The sequence below is a fragment of the Myodes glareolus genome, chromosome 1 (assembly GCF_982192425.1).
Source record: "Myodes glareolus chromosome 1, mMyoGla1.1, whole genome shotgun sequence".
Taxonomy (NCBI): Eukaryota; Metazoa; Chordata; class Mammalia; order Rodentia; family Cricetidae; genus Myodes; species Myodes glareolus.
This window is the reverse complement of record NC_142026.1, coordinates 42,340,658-42,349,094: the sequence shown is the minus strand read 5'-3', so window position 1 is coordinate 42,349,094 and position 8,437 is coordinate 42,340,658.

Genomic DNA, 8,437 nt, shown 5'->3' with positions numbered 1-8,437 from the left:
AGAAGTAGGGATGTTCTGAGTTGTGGAGGAATCATGATTATTAAAACATTAAATTAAAAAGGAAATAAAAATTTAAGATGAATCAGCCAAACCTATCTTATTGCCAGGAAGCAAAGGGAGAAGCGGGGGACATTGCAACCCATGGTTCCCTGAAAGGATAATAACCCAATGATCAAATGATCTTCCTTTCTTGTTCCTTGGAGTCTCTACTACCACCTACAGCCTCCTTTTGGGGCTCTAAATCTTTGCTACATGAGGTTTTAAGAGATATTTAAGAATCTAGTCCATAGCCAGTGGTTTGTCACATAGATATATAACATTAATATTGAATTACCCATGATACTTACAGTTATGTTAATAGAGAATTTAATATAAATAATTGTTAGATCAAATTGAACTCACTATTGCGTAAAACTTGACATTTTACTTAGAAGTTAACTGGTTATATTTATACTAAAAATAAATATTAGCTCAAAAAATACAGAAATAAATGTGCACACAATCTGGTAATGTCACTCTCAGTGCAAGCTTCATAACAAAGTTTTATGAACTACGATGCTTAAACAAGGAGCATACATAATTAAGGCAGCAGCAGAATCAATGGCTGTTGAGGTTCCCACCTTTGTTCTAGGTCCTTTGTTGCAGAGTTCTTCCAGGACTCAAGCAAAGGCACTGACTGTTTGAATAAAGATTTTTCCTATTGACATCATTTAATGCTAAATATCTCTAAAAGACATCATATGCTAATGCCGTCACAGTAGAAGAGAGGATTTGTTAGACAGTATCCATTGTGTCCAGGGATGTAGTGCAGTATTTTAAGAAAGAGTCCAGGTTTTGACTACAATCTATTCCTGTAGTGACACCAGTGAGTTCATGTCACATCTCTACTAAAGTTTATGCTATTGAAAAAAGAAGCAGAAGAAACAGCACTTAGATTTCAGGAGAACTGATTGTACTATTTGCATTTACGTTTTTAAAAATCCCCACAGTGCTACCTGAAACAACAGATTCTCTTCTGTTCAGAGCTAATCTCACAGGCAGAAGGGGTTAAAGGCAGGCACAAATAAATTATTTTTTTTCTTAAGTTATTCATTATTTAAAAATTGATCTACTACGTGTGTACCTCTGATTTAATGTGTTGATGTCCCTCATCAATCAACTAAGAGATTGGTACAATATCCATAAAAGATACAGGGGTATTACATTGCTGGAATGATAATTATTACCCTTTAGTATAATTATATCTTACCCTGAATCAAACTGAATTAGGACAGAGCTACCATGGAGCCTACAATAGGCTTTACATGCTCATCCGACTGATGACTTTTACTCTTCTAAAAGATATGAAGCATACTGCAAATCCTCAGAGGCAATACAATTCTCTGTTTTAATGAATTCACTTGCACCCCACTGAGAATTAATTGCTTTGGAAGCAACCCAATGGTCTGGCATGCTGAGATGCCCACTGAATTCTTTTTTTTCTTTTTCTTTTCTTCTTCTTCTTCTTTTTTTTTTTTTAATAAAGAGCTCTAAGGAATAACTTAACCTCCTGAACAGGTAAAACTTTTATTTCAATTGTTTCCTTCTACCTCCTGGTTTTCCCCCTTCCTTTACCAACACAAATATTTCCACACACACACACACACACACACACACACACACACACACACACACACACTCAAATTGCTGCCAGTATTTTAAATTTTAAATACTTTCTTGCATGAGCAAAATTGGTTTATAAGCACACAGGTCAACCTTGCCCTGGTTCTCTTTATGAGTAACTTTGGCAAAAATAAAATGGTTTTTGTTTTTGTCATTTCATTTTTGTTGTTTACCTGTTGAATATGCGTAAAGGCAAATAAGACTAAAGGCTTCGTGTGATGTCATATGGAAACCTACCACTCATAGAAGATTCCTAAAATATATACACATATGAAAGGTATTTAAATGGAGTCACCATATAATGAAGTAGATAATTACTCAGACACCTCATGCTACTAATACCTCTATTAACAGGAATCTGTTACATTTTGTTGAATCTTTGGCCTAATATCTTTCATAAATTCCTTCAAATGCCACAACTTATAATCAAAGCTATTGGTTATTCTTTGTCACCTGATATTAACGCCTTATTTCATTACTAAGGAAATAACTTGCTTATATACATTTCACCAATATGAGTAACAAGGAAAACATAGGCAGGAATCCTAAGGTTCATGGGAGAAAACACACAAGTCCAGCGTGGCGGGGCAATCAGGTAGTGCCATATTTCCCCTAGCAATGGTACAGCTTAATTTCATAAAAAAAAGTTTACCATTTTGTCAGTTAATGTAGTATCCAACTGCCTTCAAAGTGTTTATTTACATACAGATAATTTAGAAACACTGTAATTCACACTTTCAACTGAAGAAGGTTCTTTTTGCTTTAGACAGACAATTAGAATAGTGCCTAGCATAAGTGCAGAGGATGGGTGAGTGTTTTGTTCACATCTCCAATAAGAATACTTATAACACCCAGTGCTCTGTGACTAGCAAGGAAGGGCGTTTGCAGAAAGAGTCTAAGAACTAGAATGCTGCCATAAAATAGTGTCTTCTTGGTGCAACAGGGAGCTTTCACCTATATTTTCTCAAAGGTGTGGTTGGCTATACAAGACCTGCACTGGAATTAGTTGGTTTTACTCTTTATTCTTTGGGGGCCCCACCCAACTCCCAAATGAAATACCCTCAGGTTTACTCTTTTTTATGAACGTCTCACCATAATTTGGCTTGTTTCTAGCCAGCTTTTCCTAAAATTACCCCTTCTTTCTTTTGCCTCTTGACTTTTACCTTTCTCTATTTCTGTATATTTTTTTTCTTCTTATTGCATGTCTAGCTGTATGGCTTAATGGCTGGCCCTATCTTTTCTTGTTCTTCCATTTCTCTTCCCATATATCATCTCCTACTTATTCTCTCTGCCTACCAGTTCTGCCTATCCTTTTTCCTTCCTTGAGATTGGACTTTCAGATTTTTCTTAGACCAATCAGGTATTTTAGACCAGCAATCTAGCACAGTTTCACAGAGTTAAACAATTGCAACATAAAAAAGCAGCACATCTTTGCATTACTACACAAATATCTATAGCATAAACAAATGTGACACATCTTAAAGTAATATTCTATAACATTGCACAAACTAACATCAGTCAGAATTTTATCACTAATGTATGAAGGATTCAGAAGTCCTATCTCAGTTTAATATATTATAAACTGTCAATGACTGTTGAGATAGTCAATGTTTTTAACTAGATATATGCCCTAGGTTCAGCTGTATATCCATGTGCATACATACAAGCAACACTAATTGACTAATCATGATCTACGAGTGTGTACCTGGATGTTTGTTTGTGTGTGTGTGTGTGTGTGTGTGAGAGAGAGAGAGAAAGAGAGAGAGAGAGAGAGAGAGAGAGAGAGAGAGAGAAATACAGAAGAAGAATAGAGTCTGTGAGAAGGACACAGGAAGAGCTGGAAGGGAAAAATGCAGGTATAAGTAATGAAAATGAGCTGTGGAAGAAATAGTGCTGAGAATAATAGAAACAGTGTCTTTCAAGGAAGAGTACACTAATTGTGATCCAATACAAAAATATTTTACAAGTACAGAATACAATTAAGCAGAATGTATTTAAGAATATATATATATGAATGGAATATAAATTTATTTATGAATATATAATATATAATATATGTAACTATTGATATACAAGAGGCCATGAATTGAAAGGGAGAAAGAAAGAAGAAAAGTGGTGTGGAGCATATGCTGTTCCTCCAGCCAAGAGCCTTTAAGAGACCACGTGAAGTGCTGTGAGACAATGTTCTGCATCCTGTCCACTGTATTTTAATAAATGTTGATTGACCAGTAGCCAGGAAGGAAGTAGAGGTGGGGCAACAAGAATGCTGGGAAGAGGGAAGCGCCTTCTGCAGACACAACCCAGCCACAGAAGAAGTAAGGTGTGACTGCCTTGCTGAATAAGGTACCAAGCCACGTGGCTAACATAGACAATAATAATGGGATTAACAGAAGTTGTAAGAGTTAAGAAGAATTCTGAGCTACTAGGCTAATCAGTTTATAAATAATGTAGACCTCTGTGTGATTTCTTTGGGACTTAATGGATGCAGAACGGGGCTGCACAGAAAACAGCCCAAAACAGAAAAAAAAATTTCTCAGCCTACAGAAAAATTCTAGGAAGGGTTTGAAGGGAGAAATGGGAGAAATAATGGTGTGGGAAGTCCTTCTGTGTATGTGTTGCTTTTATTAGTTAATGAATAAAGAATACATTTGGGGCAGTGGCTTAGTAGAGTAGAGCTAGGCAGGAAAACTAATCTGAATGCTGGGAAAAAGAAGGCAGAGTCAGTTAGGAGCTATGTAGCAGCCAGAAGAGAAAGACAGGAGCTGTCAGCTGGAACCTTGCCAGTAAGCCATGAACCTCATGGGAAAATATACAATAAGGGAAATGGGTTAATTTTGGATGTAAGAGCTAGCTAGCAATATGCTCAAGCTATTGGTCAAATAATTTATACTTTCAGTGTGTTTTTTTGGGGGGGTCTAAGCAGATGGGAACAAATAAGCAGACTCATACTAAAAATTATATAGTAATTATCTCACAATAAAAATATGTTAAATATATTGTAATCATTTGTGAAATTCTCAAAAATTTAATATATGTAATCTATTTAGAAAACATTTCTTCCTATTAATTTTCTCTACTTCAAAATTAATATACTACCCATAATAAAGAAAGAATATTGACAGCAAACATAGAATCTTGATGTGGAGACCCAAAGTGTTAGCCTATTCCACTTTATCTGAAAGTCGAAGAGTTAGATAATTTTGCTCTCTCAAAGCTGTTGACAAGTGTGGCCACACACCATGACCTAGAGTGTAGTTACTTGGTGTTTTAGAAATTAAGATGGCCCATAGATGTAGACCTGCTCTACCCCGACCAAAGGTCAGAGAATTCAAGCATACTTCTGCTCCTTTTGGAATAGGAGGTTTGACCTAGATAGTGGCTGTCTTCAGGATACTTGGTCTAGGGTGTGTTCACTGCCTAAAGGACAGAATTCTTAACTCAGGATATAGTTGCTTGATGTTTCAAGTACTGAAGCAAATAACTCTTCTGGTTGTCTTGTCTTTTGTATTATGTTAAAAGAGTCTTTGGCCTTGTTTCCCCCTTTTGTGTGGGATATAAATAGTATGGAAAAATTCAACATGAGTGAACTTTGAAATAAGAAGTCAGCATTCAATAGTCACTGAGTTGCCTCACTATTACTATCTTGTCTCTCTGTGTTTCTTCCTTCCTTCCTTTCTCTTTTTTTTCTTTTTGGTTTTTGAGACAGGGTTTCTCTGTATCTTTGGAGCCTACCTTGAAACTAGGCCGAGTAGACCAGAATGGCCTTTAACTCACAGAGATCTGCCTGCCTCTTCCTCCAAAGTGTTGGGATTAAAGGTATGTGCCACTGTAGGTACACAGGTCGTTCCCCATTTTGCCCGACGTGCTATGCAGGGCCGTTCTGCTTCCTGGTTCCACTGTACCAGCTTGAGGGTGTAGCATAGAGAGAACTCGCCCTCTCCTGTTATGATAATTTCACCTATGGACCAAGGGTATAGCTTAGAGAGAACTCTCCCTCTTCAGTTATGGTAATTCCACCTGCAAGCAAGGTTCTCACTGCAGGCAAGGTTCCTGGGTCAGCTTCTCTCTGACCCTGAGCACGGCCACCTGGCTTCCTCTTTTCTCTGTTCAACTGCTCTCTGACCTTGGGTGCAGCCCCCTGATTTTTCTCTTTCCTTGTTCCTGATGGGGGGCTGGTGTCTTTCTGCCCCACAGTATATATACCCGACTTATGCTTAATAAAGTTGCCATTTGCCATTTCCTCTCTTGGTGAATGAGCCCAGTCTCTTGTGTGTGTGTCTGTTTCAACCCTTTAGGATATTAATCCATTCTCGTGGGCTCGGTTCGGGAAAGCCGCATGCCTGTTTCGAGGTTCGGGTGTTCACAGAAAAGTGCGGAGGCAACATGCCACCACTGCCTGGTTGCGTTTCTTTCTTATCTCTTTTCCTCATACTTAACATTTCTAATCCTCTTTCTCCTGTCCTGGAATGTACCAACAGGTCATTACTAGGTTCACAGCAAAGGTCACCCCCAAAAGTGACTCCCAACATCTTGGAAAACATACAGACTTTATGGGAAGAAAGACATTTGTTGAGACTATAATTTTATATTAAATTTATACAGCTCACAATTTCAAAATTCATTTTGGATAAACTATAGTAATAAAACTATCCCTGATGGTTGTTACAAAAATGAAATAATTATAAACTTTCTGTTTGTGCACATTTAATTAAAACTGCCCCCATCATGTTCTCTTTGTGGAGCTGTTGAAGGATATAGCTTAGAGGGTAAAGTCAGAGGGAAGAAACGCAGACTTGAATTTAGACTCTCCACTCTGCCCCTTGAGCAGATTTGGGATAGTTACTTTGTGCTTCAATATCAACATCTCTAAGAGGAACTGTTACTACCTTAGCACAGGTAGTACTAAGTTTGTACTAAGTTAATCCAAAATGATAAGTACATTAAGGGCAGAACCTTTACTGTCCTTGGCAACTCTATCCACTAACTTACATGGTAGTAAGGTTTAAATTCAGTATATTTTTGCATATTTTTCTGCTTCATTTCCATTATCTGAAGTTTGTGTTGCTATTATTTTATGTGAATGAGAGTAGACATGCGTAGCTCAACAGACAATTTTCTGTACTCAGTTCTGTCCCTTCATCATGACTTCTAGAGATCAAATCAAGTTGTCAGACTTTATGGAGCAAGTACTCTAACCTCTTGAGATATCTTACAGGTCCTCCTTTTAAATGCAATTTTTAAAATAATAAATTTCCTAAACAATATGTATATCTGTGACCAATTAAAGTCATATATAATCATTTTTTTAACCTAATTGAAATGGTTGTTTCATGGATGGAAACAAAAAGACATAATCACATGGAATTCACCTACACATTTTCTCAGTCTATCTCTCATTTTGGCATTTGATGTAATTCCTTAGACAAGATGTAGATAGATAGATAGATAGATAGATAGATAGATAGATAGATAGATAGATAGATAATAGATAGATGGCTCTAGATGAGTGAATTACAGAGTTTGGGTCATACAATTTGGGCTTCAGAAATGCACTCTAAAATCATCCTGTGGGCCTTTCTATAGTTTGTTTCTTTACTAAAATTGCTAGATGCTAGGTTTCTCCAGGTAATGCAATTAGAGAAAAAAAAGAACAAATTGAAAAGCAGGCCATCATCTACTTGTATGTAAATGTGTAAAATTATAAAATATTTTAATGTTTTAAAATACTGGACAAATTTCTTTATTTTAATTCTTAATGTTTTACAATGTCTTCATATTCTTTGAGTGACAGCTCTTGTCATTATGCAGTTTTTGCTAAGGTCATCATTTTCTGGAAATTTTAAGGGTACAACTTGTTTGTCACATCTACGGGAAACTACATGAAAACACACATCCTGATTTTCCGGATTTTGCAAGCTTTTCTGTTGTTGATTGTTTTACTCTTTATTCTTTTGGCTTTTGGGAAGAGCCCACTACTCAGCTCCCAGAAAGAATCACACATGGAAACTTATTCTTTTTTATGAATGCCTGACCTTTGCTTGGCTTATTTCTTGCCAGTTTTTCTTAACTTAAATTATCCTATCTACCTTTTGCCTCTGAACTCTCACCTTTTTTGATTTTACTCTTACTCTATGGCTGACCCGTAGCTTGTTCTGTCTTGCTCCTTCTTCTCATTCCAGATTTCTCCTTCTACTTATTCTCTCTGCATTCCATCCTCCTGTCCCACTACTGACTGTTCAGCTCTTTAGTAGACCCTTGGGTGTTTTAGACAGGCAAAGCAACACAGTGTCACAGAGTTAAATAAATGCAACATAAAATAATGCAATGCATATTTGCATCATTAAAACAAATGATCCAGAGCATAAACAAATTTGCACATCTTAAAATAAATTCTACTACACTTTTCACTCTCCCAGCCGTAATTTTTTTTTTTCCTGAGACAGTAGTACTAATATAGGCTGGGCACTCTGCATTTGCTCTCTGATTTTTGCCTAATTGAAGATCTCTCTAATATTCTTCATTAGCTTCAAAAGAAATCTTCTTTAATGAGGTGTGAGGCCAGTATTTATCTATGGGTATAAAAAATATGTATTTATAATGTAGTCTGACATTATGTTGGTTTACATAAATGACAGAAAAATCCTGCTCTCCCTTGTTTATGACCTCTCCAACCAAGCCCCTTCACAATATGCATCTAATTTTAATCATGCAAAGCTAATGCTCCATTGTTATAGATGGTAAATATGGAATTCTCTAAAATAATATTCACTTTGAG